Source organism: Lissotriton vulgaris, chromosome 1_1 (assembly GCF_964263255.1).
Source record: "Lissotriton vulgaris chromosome 1_1, aLisVul1.2, whole genome shotgun sequence".
NCBI classification, from domain to species: Eukaryota; Metazoa; Chordata; class Amphibia; order Caudata; family Salamandridae; genus Lissotriton; species Lissotriton vulgaris.
In genome coordinates, this window is record NC_141685.1 from 1410422259 (window position 1) to 1410444144 (window position 21886).

At 45.2% G+C, this 21886-nt stretch overlaps 1 protein-coding gene across 2 annotated transcripts in view; it reads left to right on the forward strand.

The window, feature by feature from the left end:
* The window catches only part of CBLL1 (Cbl proto-oncogene like 1), a 149233-nt gene that overhangs the window by 123366 nt on the left and 3981 nt on the right, over positions 1-21886 (forward strand). The window lies entirely within an intron of this gene.

Consider the following 21886-nt stretch of genomic DNA (forward strand, 5'->3'; position numbering starts at 1 on the left):
AGATGCATGCTCGTTTTGTTATGATATTGAACCTCATCGTTTTGGATAGGAAAATCCAGACAAGCAAACATTATGCTGAACATGTTTTTTTGTGTGGGGGCGGGAAATTGACAGGGTGGTGGCAGCGGTTTTTAAGGTTGCAGGCACCTTGAATTAGAGAAAGGTTTCTTATGGTGAAATGTACACGTCCATCACTTGGGAGGTAGTCCTTGAGGCGCTTTCTGTCAAGTTAGTGTCAATTAGTAGTACCGCCATTGTAATCCCTTGGTGTTAGGAACTGCCACTATCCTTTTAATTGGGTTTAATGACACCAAATCCTGAACCTGAACCTTTGGCAGTGACTTGGTGATAGATTACTTAAGGAAACAATTGCAAGAGCAGTGTTTCATGTTCAAAGAGTAGTTTGAAGGATAAGGTCATGTACAGTAGAAATAGTTGGTTATGCTATTCATGTGGCCTGGCTGGATGTGAAAGTGAACCTTCAAGGTGCCTTGACACACCCAAATCTGACTGATACCTACCTCCTGTTGCATAGTTTAACCGCAATTCATTTTTGAATTTTCATTTAGTTTTTGGCGGTATTCTGTAATCTCTATGGTCGGCCTACTTGGTTGGGCTCACCATACTTTTCGTGGTAATACGTTTGTAGGTTGATATATGTTGATTCCTACTCCCTGTCATGGTGCTCCAACCCAGTAAAAGGTGAGTATTTATATTCTCCTTGAGACAGTAAAAGATAGTCATTCTGTAACGGACAGCAATTTAACCTTATACATTAAATAGATTGCCTTAACATGACATAACCTGGGTAAAGCAGAAACCTAAAAAGATAAAATGTAAATCGAAATTTGAATGTCTATAATTTACATGCTTAAATTATGAGAGAATTGATAGAAAACCTCCTAATATTAGCAAACATTGAATTATGCTATAAGAAGTACCAAACAATTGGTGAATATATTTTGTGCATGTTGTTGACCCATGGATGATGATGATGATGACTATTGCTCGTTGATTGAATATAAAAAAACAATTGTAGATAAGTACTTTTCAAATTGCATTGAAAAGTACAAGAGTTGGATTTTGATGGATCTGCGTTTAGTATTAAACATTTTGAATAAAATTGAGTTCAATTAACATATATCCTTTTATTAGAATAAATAGTTTTGGTAAGTATGAGTTGTGTATGTTCTCATTCTCCAATCGAAGGTTAGGAGTTTTAAAACAATGTGAGATTAGAGTGGCTTTGTGTCAGTACTCTTAATTCTGCCGGTGAGCACCATTCAGCATTTTTCTTGCCACAACATTATTCAAAGCTTGGGTCAGCCGAGAGCAGTATTTTAATCTTTTTAATATTTTAATCTTGCTGGGCTGCTGTTTGTGATCTTTCTTCTTCGAGAAAGCTCTTCCCATTGGTATGCATGAGGAATTGTACATTTGAAAAGTACACAGTCATCACACTTTGTTACATTTAGTACTTTCTCATACGTGCATCATATACAAAAAGCAATCTTTAATGTTATTGGTTCACTGCAAGATACATTAAATCACTGTATGCAAACAAAATAATTGAAAAGCGTGCCAAAGGGCGTAACGACCCTTTGACTTTCCTTGCAACCACATTAAGATACTGGCTGACATACCCAGCACCTAATGTGCTGCTTCTGCTGGATTGCTACTGTACCAAAGAATTCATTGTTCCATGCGTCCTTGAAGTATTTTAGTACGTCTTTCTTATAACTGAAAATGCAAGCCAGACATCGACTTTGGCAATATTGTTTCTCCGCATTAAAGACCTAATTCTGCTTCGCCGTGCTTCAATTATTTTCACAATTATTGTTTTTTACAGACTGCAACATAGTTCACATGGAAGCCCTGATAGAATCCAAAGGCAAATGTCATCTGGTGCACTATGTACTGCAGTAGCTCCATATTTTCCGCATTTACAGCACAAAACAAATCAAAAAATGGACACAGTTCACCTCTCTGCTCAGATCAACCGGGTCAGAACATTTATTTTAGGGTTTTAGCAGGTACATTTTTCCTTTTGCTTTCTTACAGGGTTTTTGTCTTGTTGTAGCAGGAATGACCATGCCTGCTGGCTTCTCGATTTGACCATACCTTTTTTTTTTTTTGCTTAACAAGTGTAGTTTGCCAAATGAACATATTGCCTCAACATGTACTTTAAAGCACAGGGAAGAGCTTGCACCGTCTAACTAGACCACAGGGGCCTTGAAACGTACCAAAGACTAAGGCTACTGAAATGAAGAAAATCCAAGAACAGACTTAAAACAAAATTCCTTTGATTCCAAAAACTTCACATTTTCCAACATGTGGGCTTTAATTTAAAAAACGATTCACAAAAGGGGGTAGTGATGAACAGAGTGTCTGAATTGAGCAGACCACTCTTACCCAGTCCAAAGATCAGGGCTTGATCCATCACCGTTATTTATCTCACTGCCCCATCCCAGCTCAGAACCTGGCTATATGCAAATCAGTCTGTCCCTGGCCCAGTGCATCATGGGAACAGGGCAGACTAAACTACCAAGCCAATTCTTCACCAGAAAGGAGACAAGCTACCGGGGACCGGTTTCTGGCATTTCAGCCGTCTTCGGCCCGGCTTGCTTGAATCCTGATGGAGCAGTGAGAAAGGGACTCATGTCTGAGTATACCCTGCCACACCTATAGTGGCCAAAATCGATTCACAAAAGGGGGTAGTGATGAACAGAGTGTCTGAATTGAGCAGACCACTCTTACCCAGTCCAAAGATCAGGGCTTGATCCATCACCGTTATTTATCTCACTGCCCCATCCCAGCTCAGAACCTGGCTATATGCAAATCAGTCTGTCCCTGGCCCAGTGCATCATGGGATTCAAGCAAACCGGGCCGAAGACGGCTGTAATGCCAGAAACCGGTCCCCGGGAGCTTGTTTCCTTCCCAGTGTAAGAATTGGCTTTTGTAGTTTGGTTTGCCCTGTTCCCATCATGAACTGGGACAGGAACAGACTAATTTGCATACAGCCAGGTTCTGAAACTGAGATGGTGCAGTGAGCTAAAAAACGGTGTTGGATCTAGCCCTGATCTCTTGACTGGGTGAGAGCTTTCTGCTTAATTCAGAGACTCTGTCCCTCACCACCCCTTGTTGTAAATAATTAATTTAAAAAAGGCAGCAAGAAATCAGTAGCAAAGTACCTGTGAAATCGTAGCTCAAACTTAAGCAGCTTAGAAAAAAAAAACTTTTAATGAATCGCTAATAATTCTGAAGTGCCTAGGTAATAAGCCCAAGAGAAATACCAGAGGTTCTCCCAATCGCCCCTTCCCATTCACCACACTACAGAGCACATTCTAAAGAAGGCGACAGTCAGTCACTTGTTGCATATTACAGTTGTGACCGCGAGTCACAGTGGTATGATAAGATTATCTGGGAAGAATTCCAGAAAGATACCCCAGACTGACAAAAAGAAATGTATTTTACTTGTTAATCTAAATGTGTTTATTTTTCCTTGCATTGGTACACTGTATGAAAGGGCCCCTTTTTGCTTGGTTCCCCCACCCCCCACTCTCTTTTTTGCCTGATGTTTGATGCTCCTTGACTAAGTGTTCTCAGGGTTCCTGCTAATCGGGTACCGAGGGCCTCTGTTCTTCCCCAAACCAGTACCTTTATTCCCGCATTGGCACTCCTCTGGCCTATGTATGTCCTATGTGAAAGGTACCAGGGATACGAAGGGCCTTGTAGCCAGAGAAAGTCTGAGGCATATATTATGCCACCCTCAGAGACTCCTCCCCTGACCCATACACACTGCCAGTGCAGTCTGGGTGCCAAGGGGAGACCCTAAAACTACAAATCGACCTGACGCACATCACTGTGTGCCGCGTCCACCAAAACACTGCCTGTGGCTTAGGTCAGTCCCCCTCTAGCAGACCTTACAGCCCTAAGGCAGGGTGCACTATACCACAGGTGAGGGGACAGTGGTATGAGCCCTGGGCCCCTACAGTACCTGTGCCAGTCACAGGTATTTGAAGTGCAGTAAATCTATGTTCGAGGCATATGGGCTGTAGATGGTACATTATGAATAGATCGCCATCTGGTGTTGGGCTCGGATGATTGCACTTTGTTTTTCTCTTGGAGAGTCTCTTGTATCTTGGTGACTCCTCCTTTGGTTGGTAGTGCGCATGGGCATCGGCTCCATCCTTAGATTGTTTTTTTCCGCCATCGGGTTCGGATGAGGATTGAGACGCTCCAGATCGACTTCGAAAAGAAGTGACTTATCGGCGCGTATTTCCTTTCCAATTCGACGGTATTGTTATCGAACGAGTTTCATTTCCATTCCGGCGCGTTTCGACTTCAACATCGAAGAAAAAACTTTGATCTACGTCGACGAACAGGAGGCCTTTCTCGACGCAGTCAAGCCCGGAGTCCATGGAAAGGACTCCATTCAAGAAATGTCCAACGTGTGGTGCGAAGTTCCCACACAAGGACCTACACGAGGTGTGCAACCTCTGTTTATCGCCTGAACACGAATCCAGGGACTGCGAAGCCTGCGCAGCATTCTCCTCCAAGTCGACGATTAGAAATAGTCGAGCTCGAAGACACGAGGTTTCCAGAATGCAGTCGGAGGCGATCCCGGAGCTGTTCGGAGACGAGCAACTTGAGGAAGAAGAGGATCATGAGGATCAGTCGGGGTCGAAAGGGGACGAGTCGGATGTCGAAGAACTCGACGTGCAACAAACCGTGAGTGACATCGACCCCGTGTGGTAACGACCCCGCCTTCGAGCCCGGTCAAACCACAGAAAAAAGTTTCCGACGCCCCGCCTTCGGGCCCGGCAACGAAACCGAAACTGCAACCGAAACACTCGGTCTCCCACCACGTCGGATCCGAGAAGAGGTCGACTTCGACTTCGACGCCGAAGATCCATGCAAAGGAAAGCTCGGCATCGAAACATTCCATGTCGAAACAGAAACATGATTCGACGTCGAAGACTCACTCGACACCGAGAAAGTCGGAATCGAGTAAACACTCGGTGCCCGAAAACACCGAACATTGACGATCGAAAACAAAGGCACCTTTCGGAACCAAGGCCTTCGGTACCGATACAGGAGCAGCAAACAGATCCCAAACAAAAGATTTTGTTTATTGATCCGCAAACTGGCAAAGTAGTGACGAAGAAGAGGAAGAATGAACAGATAGAAGACAAATCTCTTCCTTCAAAAAAGAGAACACTGGGGACAAATACAACTCCTCCTACTTCTCCTCGACCCAAAGTCACACCCTCTTCTCCTATTCCTCACACTATGCCAAATATTCCTGCACCTTCTACACCAAGACCATCTACACCTCAGTCTGATGTAGACAGTGATCCAGGGGAGGGAGAACCTCAAGGGGATGATGAAACTATCCCAGATGAGGATGACCCATGGGAAAATTATAACGTAGAGTCAGATGATGACAACGACCCACAGTTATATCCCTCATAGCCTTCACCACCTGATGATAACACAGGGTTTGTACAGCTCATTAATAGGGCAGCAAAATATCATAAGGTAGATATACAGTCAGAACCTCAAATAGAGGACTTCCTATTAGAGACGCTACCTAATGCACAAAGAACATCAGGTGCTCTACCTATGCTGAAGGGTCTTCTCAGTCACACAGAAGAAATATTCAAAGACCCAGTGAGGGCTAGGGTGTTAAACCCAAGAATTGATAAAAAATATAAGGCGGCTCCAAAGGATCCAATATTTATCAAAGGGCAAGTACCTCTGGACTCGCTTGTAGTTTCAAACGCTCGTAAAAGAGCGAACTCATTATCTACAGGAGAGGCTCCTCCACCGGATAAAGAGTCAAAATTAATAGATGCATCAGGCAAGAGAGTAGCATCACAAGCGGCAAATAGCTGGCGTATAGCCAATACACAGGCACTACTTGCACGTTATGACAGGGCACATTATGATGAATTAGAAAAACTCATCACACATCTCCCCAAAGAACATCAGAAAAGGGCAGATCAGTTAATACAGGAAGGAAAAATAATAACTAATACTTCCATTAAGTGCGCCCTAGACGCAGCAGACACTGCAGCAAGATCCATCAACACCAGTGTCATGTTAAGGAGACATGCATGGCTTAGAATCTCAGGATTCAAACAGGAAGTACAAACATCCTTATTGAACCAACCCTTTGACCAAAAAACACTTTTTGGCTGAAGCACAGATGAGACCTTAGAAAAAATGAAAAAAGATACAGAAACGGCTAAGTCAATGGGAGCATTGCAACAGCCAACACAAAGAGGTTCCTTTCGTAGATCCACCTATAGAGGAGGCTCAAAAAATACAGGAACAAATCAACAATCCACCTCTTTCACACCTACATCACCCAAAGGTAATTCAAGAGGTAGTTACAGGGGTAACAACAACAAGGGTAGAGGCCGCGGAAATAATAACAACCGCAACGCCTCAACCCCAAAACAGTGACTTAATAGAACTTCCCCCAGATCACATAACACCGGTCGGGGGACGTCTATCACAGTTCCTACCTGTCTGGGAAAACATCACATCAGACAAGTGGGTGAGACAAATTATCTAACATGGTTATTGCCTAGAACTCACAGCTACCCCACCAAACATCCCCCCCCAACAGCGTCCAATGAGTCAAGATCATCTGACATTATTAAAGGAAGAAGTACTATCACTGCTACAAAAGCATGCAATAGAGAAGGTTCCAAAACATCAACAAGGGACAGGAGTATACTCTCTATACTTCCTAATCCCCAAAAAAGATGGGTCTCTAAGACCAATCTTAGACCTAAGACCTCTCAATGCATACATAAATTGGGAACATTTCCACATGGTCACGCTCCAACAAGTACTCCCTTTACTGAGGAAAGGGGACTTTCTTTCTACACTGGATCTAAAAGACGCTTACTTTCATATCCCAATTCACAAAGCCCACAGGAAATACCTAAGGTTTGTAGTGGAAGGACATTATCAATTCAAAGTCCTTCCGTTCGGGGTCACAACGGCACTAAGTGTTCACAAAATGCTTAGCTGTGGTGGCAGCACATCTAAGAAGACAACAAATACATGTCTTCCCCTACTTGGACGATTGGTTAATAAAGGCCAAGTCACAAGAAGAATGTCTTCACAACACACAGAAGACAATTCAATTGCTGCACCACCTGGGGTTTACGGTGAACTACAAAAAATCACACCTGCAACCAAACAAGATTCAGCAATACCTGGGGGCTACTATAGACACAGAAAGAGCAATAGCATACCCCAATCCGATCAGGATACAGACAATGGTCGGGTTAATACAAAGATTTCAACCACAACACTCACTACCAGCACGAGTGTTTATGCAACTGTTAGGCATGATGTCCTCCTGCATACTGCTAATACCACATGCCAGACTACAAATGCGTCCACTACAGGAGTGTCTAGCGACACAGTGGAATCAGGCTCAAGGTGGGGTAGTGTGGCTCACTGGTTAGAGGCGGCAGACCCGAGAGCAGAGGACGGCCCGGGACCAGGGTTCGATTCCCGGCGGGGCAGGTTTCTGGACCAGGGTCAGCGGACTCGATAATTCTCTCGCCTCGGTGCCCACTCTGATTAGCGATCACACTCGGCAACTCTGGGCATTAGCTTGCCTCATCCTCACTAACGGCCCCACCAGACCGCCGGGGATGCCTGGTCTCACCCTGGAGATACCCCTTAAGGGACCATCTCTCAGGGAAGCCAGGAAGGGTTTCGCAGCGGTCGAAGCGCCTTGGGACCCTCCGAGTAAGTAGTGCGCTATATAAATGCCTATACATACATACAAGGTCAGATTACAGATCTGGTGTTGGTGGACGACCGTACGCATCGCTCTCTGAAGTGGTGGAACACAACAAACATTTCCAAAGGACGGTCGTTCCTAGAACCGATTCCACAAGTGATAATAACAGCGGACGCATCGCTCTCCGGACGGGGAGCGCATATGGACAAATACACAGTGCAGGGGAAGTGGAGTGTGCAGCAAAAGAAACTGCACATCAACTACTTGGAACTATTAGCGGTATTTCTAGCACTAAAAGCTTTCCAAATGCAAATAACGAACAAGGCAGTCCTGATCAGAACAGACAACATGACTGCAATGTATTATATTCAAAAACAGGGGGGGACACACTCTCTCCAACTATCCAAACTAGCACAGGACATTTGGAGATGGGCCATTCCTCAAAAGATCTATCTGCTAGCAGAACACCTACCAGGAGTTCAAAACCAGATAGCAGACATCCTAAGCAGACAGTCAGAACAAGTACACGAATGGGAGCTGCACGACCAAATACTGCAGCCATTCTTCCAAAGATGGGGGCAACCAGAGATCGATCTGTTTGCCAACGCAAAATGCCAAAACTTCGCATCTAGGTACCCATATCAACGGTCCCAGGGCAATGCACTATGGATAAATTGGTCCAACAGATTTGCTTACGCTTTTCCCCCTCTCCCACTAATTCCGTTAGTTGTTCGGAAACTGCAGCAGCACTCAATGACAATGATACTAGTGGCACCAACGTGGGCAAGACAGCCGTGGTTCACCACGCTACTACAACTCTCACAGGTGCCACATCAAAAGCTAAAATTATTACCCATGCACCTTACACAGAACCATGGAGAAATAATGCACCCAGATCCCAAACAATTGAACCTAGCGATCTGGCTCCTGAGGTCATAGAGTTTGGATATTTAGATTTACCACCAGAATGTATGGAAATCATTAAACAAGCAAGACGTCCTACCACCAGAGCATGCTATGCAGCAAAGTGGAAGAGGTTGCTATACACTGTAACAGTAAGCACATCAACCCTCTGGATGCATCCACTAAACAGATCATTTGCTATTTACTACACTTGCAGCAATGTAACTTAGCATACACCTCTATCAGAGTTCATCTCGCAGCTATAGCGGCGGACCTACAAAACAGGCAACATCTTTCCCTGTTTAAAGTATCAGCAATTAAAGCTTTCATGGAGGGACTCAAAAGAGTCATTCCACCAAGACGACCACCTTCCCCAGTCTGGAATCTCAACATAGTACTTACCAGACTAATGGGGCCACCATTTGAACCTATGCATAGGTGTGAAATACAATTCCTCACATGGAAGGTGGCTTTACTCATAGCTATCACGTCACTTAGAAGAGTAAGTGAGTTGCAGGATTTTACGATTCAAGAACCATTCATGCAGTTACACCAAAATAAAGTGGTTCTTAGAACAAATCCAAAATTCCTACCAAAGGTAATTTCTGCATTCCACATCAATCAGTCAGTGGAATTACCGGTTTTCTTTCCAAAACCACAGACGGTAGCGGAAAGGGCCCTACATACATTAGATGTCAGAAGGGCAATATTGTACTATATAGAAAGAACACAAACTTTCAGAAAGACAAAACAGCTATTTGTTGCGTTTTCTCCTACACATAAGGGCAATCCCATCTCTAAAGCGGGCATTGCCAGATGGATTGTAAAATGTATTCAAATATGCTACTTAAAAGCAAAGAGAACATTAACTGTTCCTCCTAGAGCTCACTCTACACGTAAACTAGGAGCATCTATGGCATTTTTGGGAAACATTCCACTAGATGACATATGCAAAGCAGCTACCTGGGTTACACCGCACACCTTCACAAAGCACTATTGTGTAGATGTGCACACAACACAACAAGCTAGAGTGGGACAAGCTGTATAAAAGAGTTTATTTCAGACAGTTGCAACAGACACAGGCGACCACCGCTAGGGAGAGAACTGCTGTATAGTCTATTCATAATGTACCATCTGCAGCCCATATGCCTCGAACGGAATATGCTACTTACCAGTATGCATCTGTTCTTCGCATAGAGGGCTGCAGAGTGGTACATGCCCTCCCAGCCTCCCCGGAAACCTGTGTCTGTTCCAACATTATCTTATTTAGATACACTTACATGGGCATTCCTATTTGTATTCTATCATACTACTCCATCTAACCCTACTATGGCAAAACAATCTAAGGATGGAGCCGATGCCCATGCGCACTACCAACCAAAGGAGGAGTCACCAAGATACAAAAGACTCTCCAAGAGAAAAACAAAGTGCAATCATCCGAGCCCAACACCAGATGGCGATCTATTCATAATGTACCACTCTGCAGCCCTCTATGCCAAGAACAGATGCATACTGGTAAGTAGCATATTCCTTTTAAACCATGGGCTGGGAGTTTGGCACCGGGAACTCCACAGCTCCATGATTACTTTACTGAAGACTAAGAAGTTTGGTATCAAACTTGTAAGCCCATTAAACCCTCACTGATGCCATTGTTGGATTTAATGCCAAATGCACTCAAAGGGCATTAGCGATGCACTCAGAGGGCATTAGGAATGCCACCAGAAAAGCGACCTAACTCCAGTTTCCTGGCTGAGTGGCTGCTGCTAGCTGCCACCCCCAGACAGGTTTCTGGACTCCTTGGGTGAGAGCCTCCCTTCCTCTCTCAGGGTCCTGAAACAAAGCACGTCCTGTGCAGAGGTGCAAAGCCTACTCCCCCAGGTTTGGCAGGGTGCACGAAGGGGAAGCTTCAAAGGCTTGCCGCCTTTGTAAGCTGACCCTGCCTTTTGCTGCTCCCAGCAACAGGCCACACTGGTTTTAACCCTCACTTTGGGAGGGAGAATCGGTGGGAAAACCAAGATGGGAAGAGAGGTGTGCCTACCGTTGCCAACTCCACTACTCAGGTGAAGGAGGCGAGGCGAAGCACACATCTTAGTCCCCACCATCTTGAAGATGGGGGTCTCAGCCAATGGGAGAGAGGCTTATGCACCCCTCCCTCCGGAGGGGGGCTACTCATCCTTCATTGCACATGTGTGCTCACTAACGGCGTCATGACGGACAGCATTCAGCTATCCCTGGAACCGCCTTAACACCTTCAGTGGTATCTGGACCAACTTATGTGTGAGAAATCCATCTGTTCTCCTTCATTAGTGACCAATATGCTTAAGATGCCTCCTCCATTGGTTGGCCTGGCCATCTCAAAGCATGGCTAAACAATGGCCTGCGGCCTCCCACATATGAACACCATTGCTTGAGGTCAGTCATTTTAGGTTCTTGCAGACTGCAAAACCGCAGTGTAGAAGGCCAACTAACAAAACTTGAGGGGACCTCCCTGCAAAGGGTAAGGAGGGGGCCTCCTTTCCCGGCCCACCACTTTTGCTGAGGGGGCCTCCTGGAGCTTGCACCCCCACCGCCGCCAAGGCTTATCTTGAATAAAAAATGTGGACGCGCACAGCTACCTCCGGAGAGGTGTCCCAGCGCTGGGGGCAGTCTGGAGGATTAAGCGAGCTATTGCCCAGAGACGCATGGTGCTGGGCTACCCTGCCGCCGGGCATCGAAAATTGAACCTGTGGGCCGGAGTCTGGCACCTTGGCCGCTGCGCCACACCGCTTCCACCTTTTATGTTACACCAGTGATGTGTGTGTCTCCTATTTCATGAGACACCAAGTCTGTCGAGTATGGTTCGTGCTCATAAATGGTTGGTTTTGACCCTTCTGGTCAGGTGCCTAAACATGCATGCTGATGAACTCGGTTGGTGTCATCTTGCCGAAAACGAGTGGCATCCTTGCCTGAGAGGTGGCTCCGTCCATCTTAGCCTCTTGGGCCACCCCTCCAGTGGACCTCTGCGTCCCTCACAAGTGTACACCCTGTCTGCAGTAGGGATGCCTTGTAAGCTATTTCCACTTGAGATGGCACTTCCTCTCTTTCCTCTACTTCCTGGGGTCCGGAGGAAGCTATGTTAAGCCCATAGCCAGATGATTTGATTGTGCCGGACTGTCCGAGGAGTATGTGATTTTCGTATCTGTTCTGCCTATCCGTGTGCGTTCCTCTTCTGCTCAAGGTGGACCTTCTCTCACAATAGGAGAGGTCGATTCTGCATACAAAATCTAGAAACTCCTCCTTCATATCTATTGAATTTATCAGGTGCTCTTAGCTTCTTTGACCTAGCTTACAGATGTGTTGAATGCCATCTTGTCAGCTATTTACCACCCTTCCAAATGTTCTTATCAACGTTGGACCCAATTGATTTCATGGTGTTTAGAGACTAAAGTTGACTTCCTTGGAATGCGTTTCATATGTTTTGTTGTGTTTTAGACTTCCCCCTGCATGACAAGGCTTTGCTGTGGCCACAGTTAAGGGTCATCTGTTGGCTCTTCCCAATTATTATTTTTTGCCTGATTATTTATCATTATTAAAGTCTCATATTATGCTTTTTCCGAGTATGCTCACCTATTTGTTTCCCCCTCAACTCCTAGTTCTACTTCATCGAGGTTTTATCCTGATGCTCACGTTCCTGCTAAGTTTGCCCATGAGCCCAAGCCTGTTGCATCTACTTACCTTGAAGCCTGTGTTCTTGATTGCCGTTACTTCAACTCTTTGCATTTGCGAGCTACAAGCTTTGTCTGTTAGCCTTCCCTTAACCTCATTTTCCTGGGCAAACTGGCCCTTACAACCATGGCGTTCTGCCTGTAGAATGTGTTTACTCTGTTCATGTGGGTCAGTGTATCACTCTACCAACATTCTGTCGCCTCCTTATCCAACCTAAGAAGAAAGATAGACTTGTACAGTCTGAATGCTTATAGGGCCTTCAGTTCATACGTTGACAGGACACATGAGTGATTGATGGTCAGTGCTTCCCTGTCTATTCTGGCTCCAGAAAGGCATAGCAGTTTCAAAGCAGACAGTGTGCTGCCGGAACGAGCCTCCTGAGGACATCATGGCTCATTCCACCAGGACAAAGGAAACTTCTTTGGCGTTGTCCACTATTTGTGCCCCGGATATCGGCTGGGATACATTTATCCGATGTTATTATCTTGCATTTGAAGTCCGCAGTGATGGGCATTTTGCCACATCTGTGTTACAGGACTCCCTGGTTTGACCATCTCCTCGGACCCCTTCTGTGGAGGTAGTGCTTGAGTATTCAGGAGGGGAGGAGTCATCAGGTCAAAATATCCTTCAGAAAACAACATTCTCACCTCATTCTAGTAGATGCACACAATGCAGTTTCCTTTGCGATCTCTTCCATCTCACCATTATGGCAAGTAGTAATGCCGCTTTATAAAGCACCATGTTAATTTTGATACACTGCAGCTACTATCAATGTCGTTGACCTTGACTTTACCTCTGAGGGTGTGAAAAATGAAGATTGGGAACTGATGTTCGTTCACTGGGGTGGCACCTTTTATATGGCTCTGTTACGTGGTATTTGGTGTAGATCATAGAGTGGAGGCATCCACTTTTGCGGGCAGATTCATCCACCAGAAAGATATTTGCCAAAGGTAAGCAACTTTTTTTTTCACGCCTCCATCACCATGTTTTCTAAATGTCGCGACAGCGAAGAGACCTTGCTGCAGCGCTTAATGATAAACATCTCATGAAAAGAAAAGCAGAAAGATTATCTTGATGAACAGAAAAACAGGTAAAACCTCAACGTTCGTGAGTAGGGCTAGCTTAATAGCGATATCTGTTGCTACAACAATGATGAAGGTATTACAATTCGTGTAAATGCTGTTTATGCAAAGAAAGGAGGACATTTTAGGGCGATTCTTGTGTTATAAGATATATTAGGTCTTTGAAACAGTGTTTATTGGTAGGACTTATGTGCTTATTTATGGAAAGATAACATCAGTGATTAGGTCTTGAAACTCAAATTGCACCATATCGCTGTTTTATAAATTTCTGTGTGTAATGAGCCAATTAATATGAACACATGACTGAATATTTTCTTGACCAGCTCCAGGGCAGTGTCTTCCAGACTGTGAGCCATGTATTGAAGGGTTCAATCCAAATGTATAGGATCCACCAGTTTGATATCAGAATATACTGCAAAAATGAAAGCCAATAATTTTGTATGTCTCTCAAACAAGCATTGACCTAGCCAATAAGTCTCCTTTGAGGTGTTCAGTCTGGTGCTGTGCCTCCAGGGATTGAATAGCTATGCAATTACTACACACTAGGTCATGCAGTCTTATTCTACGTTTTCGCTACAGAAATAGAGCATAGATACATTAATTCTGGGGTGGGAGGATCAGCCAAAAAGTTAGTTACAACTGCACCAATAGGCTTGCATATATGTGTGGTGGGGGCAGCATCTTTTTCAATAAGGCATGCATGTTTGTGAGCGAGAAATAGGGAAGGGAAGGGAAGGGGTGAACAAGAGCTCGGCAGCATGTGACTGTACAGTATAAAAAGTGTCTTTGGTCCGAATGCACAGATTGGTAGTAAAATAAACTGTTGTAGAAGGAGTCAGGACCCCACACAGGAAAGTCATGAACCCCACTCGACAGAGCATTTAGCCTGGCCAGCTGTCATTTTGTATAATTTTCAAATTTTATTTTAAAGCAGCAGGTCTGTTTATGGGAGCAAGCTATAGACCCGTTTGGTGCATTGGTGCATTGGAAAATGTTACGTCCGGTGCCATGCTTATGATCTGCTTACTATGAAGAGTGATGACAAAGACAGTAGGCCTAGCTTATTTATTGTGATAAGCATTTGTTGAAGCCAGTTGTCCTTTAACCCCTTCACTGCGGCGGCTATTCCGCCGCAGTGCTAAGGGGGCGGGGCGGCCACGCGGCGGCCGCTTGCTGGTGACGGAACCGCTCCGTCACCAGCGTCGGTTGAGCTGTGCTCATGACAGAGCGGTTCCGTCATGGCCCGCCCCGCTCAATAGAACGTCCAGCGCAGGTGCGAAATTCGCGCCACGCAGGCGCGCAGAGCGGGCCATGACGGAACCGCTCCGTCATCAGCACAGTGCACCCGCAGCTGATGACGGAGCGGTTCCGTCATCAGCGTCCAAGGGGTTAACAGTTGGTTATCACATAGATGGGTATTTTGTTACACATAATCTCAGATGTCCCATAGTAGGCAAGGGTTTTGACATTGGCCACCTACCTGGGGGGTTCACTGTGATGATTCTAGTTAGGGCCTTTGAGAGTTTGTATTGTTTTGCATACTGTGTTTTGCTATATATTTGTATTTTATAGCGTTGCATGATGGTTACTAGTTTGCATTCAATTAAATAGGCCTGTACTAGTGTCAAGCCTAAGGTAAGGGCTGTAGACCTTATCTGTTGGGAAGAGTCATGGCAGATTCTATAGGCTTGATTTGTTTATTATGAAACACAAGGCCAACGCAAGTAGTACTTATTGTGAAAAACGTGTTAAAGGTAATAGTCTTTTAGCGTAAGATGATAATCAAGGAAATATGTACAAAATGACAGTTAAACTATTAAATCTGCTAAAAAGAGCCTAGTAAGGATTACCAGCTGGGCTGCCTGAACCCTCTCATTTTATGGTAATCCGTGAGATTCAGTCTAACAAAATAGCTGTCTTCAGGGTTTAGCACAATTTAATAACGCCAGGGTAAGATATAAGAGTGTAGGAGGTACATAGCCAAGTCAGTGTAGCCCCTGTTTGCTGCCATGGCAAACCTTGGGAGCCGGCAAGCATAGCGGACTGTGGGGGCCTCATACTGCATAGAGAATTTAAAGTCCTCTTCTTGCTAACACCCTAGTGTTCTGCTCTACTTACAAACGCGCCTCTGACCCTCCATCATACCATTCCCTTTCTAACTCAACATTCCAGTTTTCATGCCGACTGTCTCTCCCTTGAGTACTTCTCTTTTCACTTTTGACCAGCCCTCTCAAATCTAGATTGCTCAATGTTTCTCTCGAGGTGCTCCCTTTCTATGTCTTATATTGTTCCCTTTCTGTTTTTGACTTTCTCTTCCCCTCGCCTGCATCTTTACTCTTTTCTCTATGCAATTCTTCTTCTCTATGCAACTCTTCTTCTCTCCTCTATCTTAACTTCTTGCCTGTGTCCGATACCAGTTCTACGTCTCTCCTGGCCAGTCCCTTACACTCATCTGTAGGTTGAGGTACTTAAATTATCTGGCCCCTGGCAGTGTTGGACTGCACCAGTATTCTTCACGGTGCAGAGCGATTAATTATTGTGCTGCAAGCCATTGCGCCTTTTTGCAGGACAGGCAGATACAAAACCTACAGACAAACAATCGACCTTTTCCTTATAGCTGATCTAAATCGGTCTAAAGCATGGGGGCTATGTAAAATGTAACAGGCTCTGCCTTTCTTCCAGTCATAACCTCCTACAGATGGAGCTGTTCGGACCCACTACTGACCAGTGTACAAAGCAGGTTGAGCAGGAATAAAATCGCCCCTCTCAAGCTATACATGGGACTTGTACTCAAAATAGAATTATTGTTGAATTCAGTCTCCAATCTGTGGCGCTGCTCTGGACAGTAAATGTTACTTTGCTTGCTAGCCTTGACCCTGATACTGCCAGTGCAGTTATTAAAACTGGCAGTTACTTGGCATACGCATAGGTAGCCACTGCTGCCCTGTGTGAGCACATGCACTCACACACTCTCATTTCAGTGGTTTGAAGGGTTTTCTTCATTTTCTTGAAATCCGAGCAGCTTGTACTTGCGCTACCCAGGTTCCATCAAGCAATTTCTCTGTCAGGGTTATGATCAAAGCATAGCGAAGGAGTAGGTGCTATGTGTACGAACTTCACTGAAAACAAGACAATCAAGCACTTTGTTTCTGCTGAAGTACAGATATACTTCCAGTCTTATTCTGTACTTGAGGTAATCAACACGTCCGTGGAGCATAAATCCCTCTGTGGGGTTGGAATGTCCACTGCTTGGTGATCTATCTTGTACCCCTTTCCTAAGTGTACGAGCATGGACCGGGCGGCGTGGGGGGACAAGTATTGGGTGAAAAAAAACTTACCTTCTCTCTGCATCTCTCCTCTGCGTCGGGCTGGAACAGGAAGCAACCAGGCTCCCCTACGCCAGTCACAACGCTGCAATGCAGCATTGTGATTGGTCTGAGTGCCGTAATTCAGCGCTCAGACAGGCAGTGGAAGCATGGGCATGTTCTCCAAAGATCATTCAAAGTGCGCATGAGTGTCTTGGGCCGGCTAAACAGCAATACGCACTTACTCCTCCCCTTGCTCCTCTGTCATCAGAGGAGCCCCGCCTACGAAGCTGCTGCTGGAGGAAATTAAATGAGAATAACTTTCTGTTAATATTATTGTATTTTTCCTTTATTTCATTTCTGCATAGCAATGCGAGTGACGCTCCTCCTCCATATCCTCTGTCTTGATAATGTGCATAAAAATGGGTTCCAGACTACCCCACAAGTCCCATTTCTAGGGTCTTCACGCCCAAGTAAAGGAGTGCTCCGTGGAGTATTCAAAAGACTTCAGTGTTATGCGTGCTGGTGTCATTCTGATAGCCAATGTACTAGAGGTGCGGGTACATCACCTGAGTCTGCACTTTCTGCTGGAAGAGCATAGGGTCTGTCTAGTGTTTAGAAGGAGGAGGAGGGGATTGGTGGGCCTTGTGGGAGTTCTACCTATCCAGTAGGACAAACCCAGCTGCATTTCCAACCTTAGGTACACCAGAGAAAGAGACTTATTGATAGAGCGCAACTTGGACATAACCTTGCTACAGTGGGTCTTTCTGCGATTCCCATCCAGAACCAGATCTGCCAGATGTGGGCTACTACTGCTTGATCTACCTGTACTGGCCCGAGTTAAACCTCAACTGCCTTGCCATGCGATCAGTCTGTGCTTGCCCCAAATAGGTTATAGCTGCCTTGCAGTGCAATCTGTGCACCAACACAAGGTTTTCTACTGTTGCTGGTGTTCTGTCTGCACCGGCTAAGAAGTGGGCCGCTATTGCTGAATACCCTGCCATTGCCACGCCTAGCAAGGCTGCACATCTTGAAGTGGGCTTTACTAGCCCTTCCGTGGACTACTGCAGGAACAATTGAAGAGTTCCTTGGACCTCTGTCAGCAGTCGGGACCAAGCAGCTGTGACGTACTGAGGTGAGTATGAGAATTTTAGACAGTTTTCTACCCACTGCAACAGCAGGGTTAAGAAAGACTTGTACGGATTACTCATATGACCTTTTGGGGAAAGTTATCTGCATTAGAGCATAACTCCTGCTCCTGCCAAAGTTTACAGGGGACTAGTAAGAACCAAAGTTGTCCAGGTGGGAAAGAACATAGTGTGGAGGTAGCACCCACAGAGGAGTGCTGATGAGGGGTTTTATCCTATATTTTTTCAAATAGACCAGTATTGGGCTGGCCTCTGAGTTATTGTCAGTTGCTTGACTGAGTTCTGTGAGCGTATCGACCTCTCCCCTGAGAATGCTCACCTTCACTATATTGAGATTCAGATGAAAAGAGCTACTTGGGTCAATTTGCAGAACTAAAGTATGACCGCCTCCATGGTCTCTGTGGCAAACTATCTTGACTGCTACAGTTGGGGGCCAGTAACCACTTTCTGGCATCTGACCTTCTAAGCGATGTCTTAACACCCTCTCTCAGCAGTCCTCCTTAAAGGCCTTTGTCTGTTAATCACTTATGGTCTGAATGACGGCTGTGCAGTCAAGTCAGACTCACCGATGTTGGTTATTATGTTTTCTGGAAGTAAAACAAAGTTACAATATGGTCTCTAAGTGTACATTAAAATGAATAATTAGAATATTATGGATTATATCAAACCTGTTTTAAAGTTCTAAACTCGCAACAGACACCAATTGGGGAAGGAAAAAATCAATTTTAACATTACATTTAGTGGAACAGTGACATATATGTTTTTAGGTCGAGCAGCAGAGTCTGCTCGAGACCTATTGTTGCCCGTATCTGGGAATGTAGACACGAGTGTGACGCGCGCTTTTCCATTCTCAGGTTTCACCGCGGGTGCGCGCCTCTGAGACGCGCTTGCGCAGACGCACACACAGCCCCTGCTTTCCATGCAAACACGGCGCACACACACACAGCCAGCCCCCACCCCCTGCACACACAGGCGCGTGCACACATACACACGCTACCGCCCCCACGCCCCCTGCACACACACACACATACAGACACGCACACAGACACGCACGCATACACCCGCCGCAGCACCCAACCCCCCACCACCCTGCACGCACACACACACAGACACACACACCCCCACCCCCCCTTACAACTAAGCCCTACTCACCGCATCGCCGCCACTCCTGACTTTGGCAGCCACCGCGGGTCTCCCTCAGGCATGGGAGCCCCGCCCGGGTCACCAATGCGGCTCTCTGGCACTCCGTGGATGCGGGCTTCACGCAGAAGGCGGAAGTCCCGCCCCACGACTGGCTTCACGCTGCCGAACCTCCGGTTGCTAGTTTACATTAGTATACCGGCCCAGGCTAGCGAGACTACGTGCAAGGTAAAAAATGCAATTATGCGTGTATTCCATACTTTCTGTTATAACTTTAACTCATTTTATATAGTGCTATATAATGTATTTTTGTTGTTTCTTAGCGCTGTAAATATCTGATGTATCAATTACAGCTCTCTTCACCAGTCGCCCATTCGTTCATTAATTCACTGATACTCGAACGCGTTTTCCCAGATGACTCCATGTCATTGTGGACGCAACCGGCCACCCTGTTGAGGTTTTAAATTAGCAACCAGGTGCATTCTCCGAATTAGAGCCCGGCTCGCTATGATAGCTTCAAGTGAAAAAAAAACACCCGAAAGCATTAATTTGTGAAAGAAAAAGCACAAGGACTGGATATTACGTCCTTGGTGACACAAGAGTTGTGTGTAACTGTCCTTATCAATGTACTGACGTCAGCCGGATGGGAGATTGAGTCTGCCTAGTTAACGAAAAACTAAGTTGCGTTAGTTTATTCTTTGCCATCTCGAGATCATACTTACAAACATTCTTTGATCAAAAATAGTGAGGATTTTCCAATTTCTAAAACTACTAATTGGCATATTTATGACATCAATGAAAATTATTCATGCACGTTTTGTAGATTTGGAAAGAAATGTATTCTAAGCATGCAATTAATGTAGTAAAACTGATAATACCCCCTACCTAGCCTTATGTGTATTTTTAATTTAACCACAACTGTATAGTAAGTACCCTTATAATGTTGTAGTTTGTAGACTACCTAGACATTGTACAAATGTCACATACAAGGTGCAATAAGCGGACAAATCGGCGAATGTGCGCTGTGTCCCAAGGTGGGAAAAGGTAGACATCTTGAGGGTTCAGTGCTCTCCCACTTCCACCTTTGTACTGATTTTTTGTATCCAGAGGCAGCCTGGATTGTGCACCAGCTTCACGCCGGATATATTAATTACTAGGAGGACTTTTGTCCCCCTAATGACCGACCCAAAGGGTCGAAGTACACATCAAATGCCCATGGAGACACTGCTCAGTTTTAAGCCCAGCCGAGTGAGGCACAGTTTGTGTGTCACAGAAACTCTGACACATCCTGGTTACGTCATCCAATCACAACCTTGTGGCTCTACTTTTAATCAGGTGTTCCGGTTATCTCATTGTCCTGAAGAGAGTGCAACATTTCTAAAGAATTTGAAACGCCATTGACACCAAAGCACACTATCACTGCCTTAAAAGAATTTGCCTTTTTAATTGATGAGCTTATGCATGTATTTATAAACACATATTGAAAGCTGTAGCCTGTACTTAAAATTGTCACCTGTTCAGTTCTGTATGTTTTTTCTCCTTCGGACACAGTGCACATACGTTGATTTGTCTGCTTATAGCACCTTGTATGTGACATTTGTACAATTTCTATGTGGTCCACAAATTATTACACGATACGTGTAGTTTACTCTTCTTTTCTGTTTTGATTAAATGCACCCTTAAGGCTAGAGTGTATTAGTGGTTTTGCCACAATAATTGCATGCATGAACCTATTTCTTTGCTTCACTGCAAAGTTGGTATAAATTAATTCAAGGTGAACCGTTGTTTTCAGTATATACTGAATGTCCAGTTTCAATTGGCTTAGAAGGTTGCATCTGTCTTAAATGTGTCTTTTTCAGACTTCGCACTTTAGTAAAACCGGCCCTCTTCTACCGCTCTTAATTGGTAATTTTGGATGAGCATAAAGCCGTCAACCTCGCCCTCACTCTATCTATCGCCCTCACTCTATCGCCCTCATCCCTATCTATCCATCTATCGCCCTCATCCCTATCTATCTATCTATCGCCCTCACTCCTATCTATCTATCGCCCTCACTCTATCTATCGCCTTCACTCCTATCTATCTATCTATCTATCTATCTATCGCCCTCACTCCTATCTATCGCCCTCACTCTATCTATCCATCTATCGCCCTCACTCCTATCTATCTATCCATCTATCGCCCTCACTCCTATCTATCTATCCATCTATCGCCCTCACTCCTATCTATCTATCTATCTATCCATCTATCGCCCTCACTCCTATCTATCGCCCTCACTCTATCTATCTATCCATCTATCGCCCTCACTCCTATCTATCCATCTATCGCCCTCACTCCTATCTATCCATCTATCGCCCTCACTCCTATCTATCTATCGCCCTCACTCTATCTATCGCCCTCACTCTATCTATCGCCCTCACTCTATCTATCGCCCTCACTCTATCTATCGCCCTCACTCTATCTATCGCCCTCACTCCTATCTATCTATCCATCTATCGCCCTCACTCCTATCTATCTATCCATCTATCGCCCTCACTCCTATCTATCTATCGCCCTCACTCCTATCTATCTATCTATCTATCGCCCTCACTCCTATCTATCGCCCTCACTCTATCTATCTATCCATCTATCGCCCTCACTCTATCTATCTATCCATCTATCGCCCTCACTCTATCTATCTATCCATCTATCGCCCTCACTCCTATCTATCCATCTATCGCCCTCACTCCTATCTATCTATCGCCCTCACTCTATCTATCGCCCTCACTCTATCTATCGCCCTCACTCTATCTATCGCCCTCACTCTATCTATCGCCCTCACTCTATCTA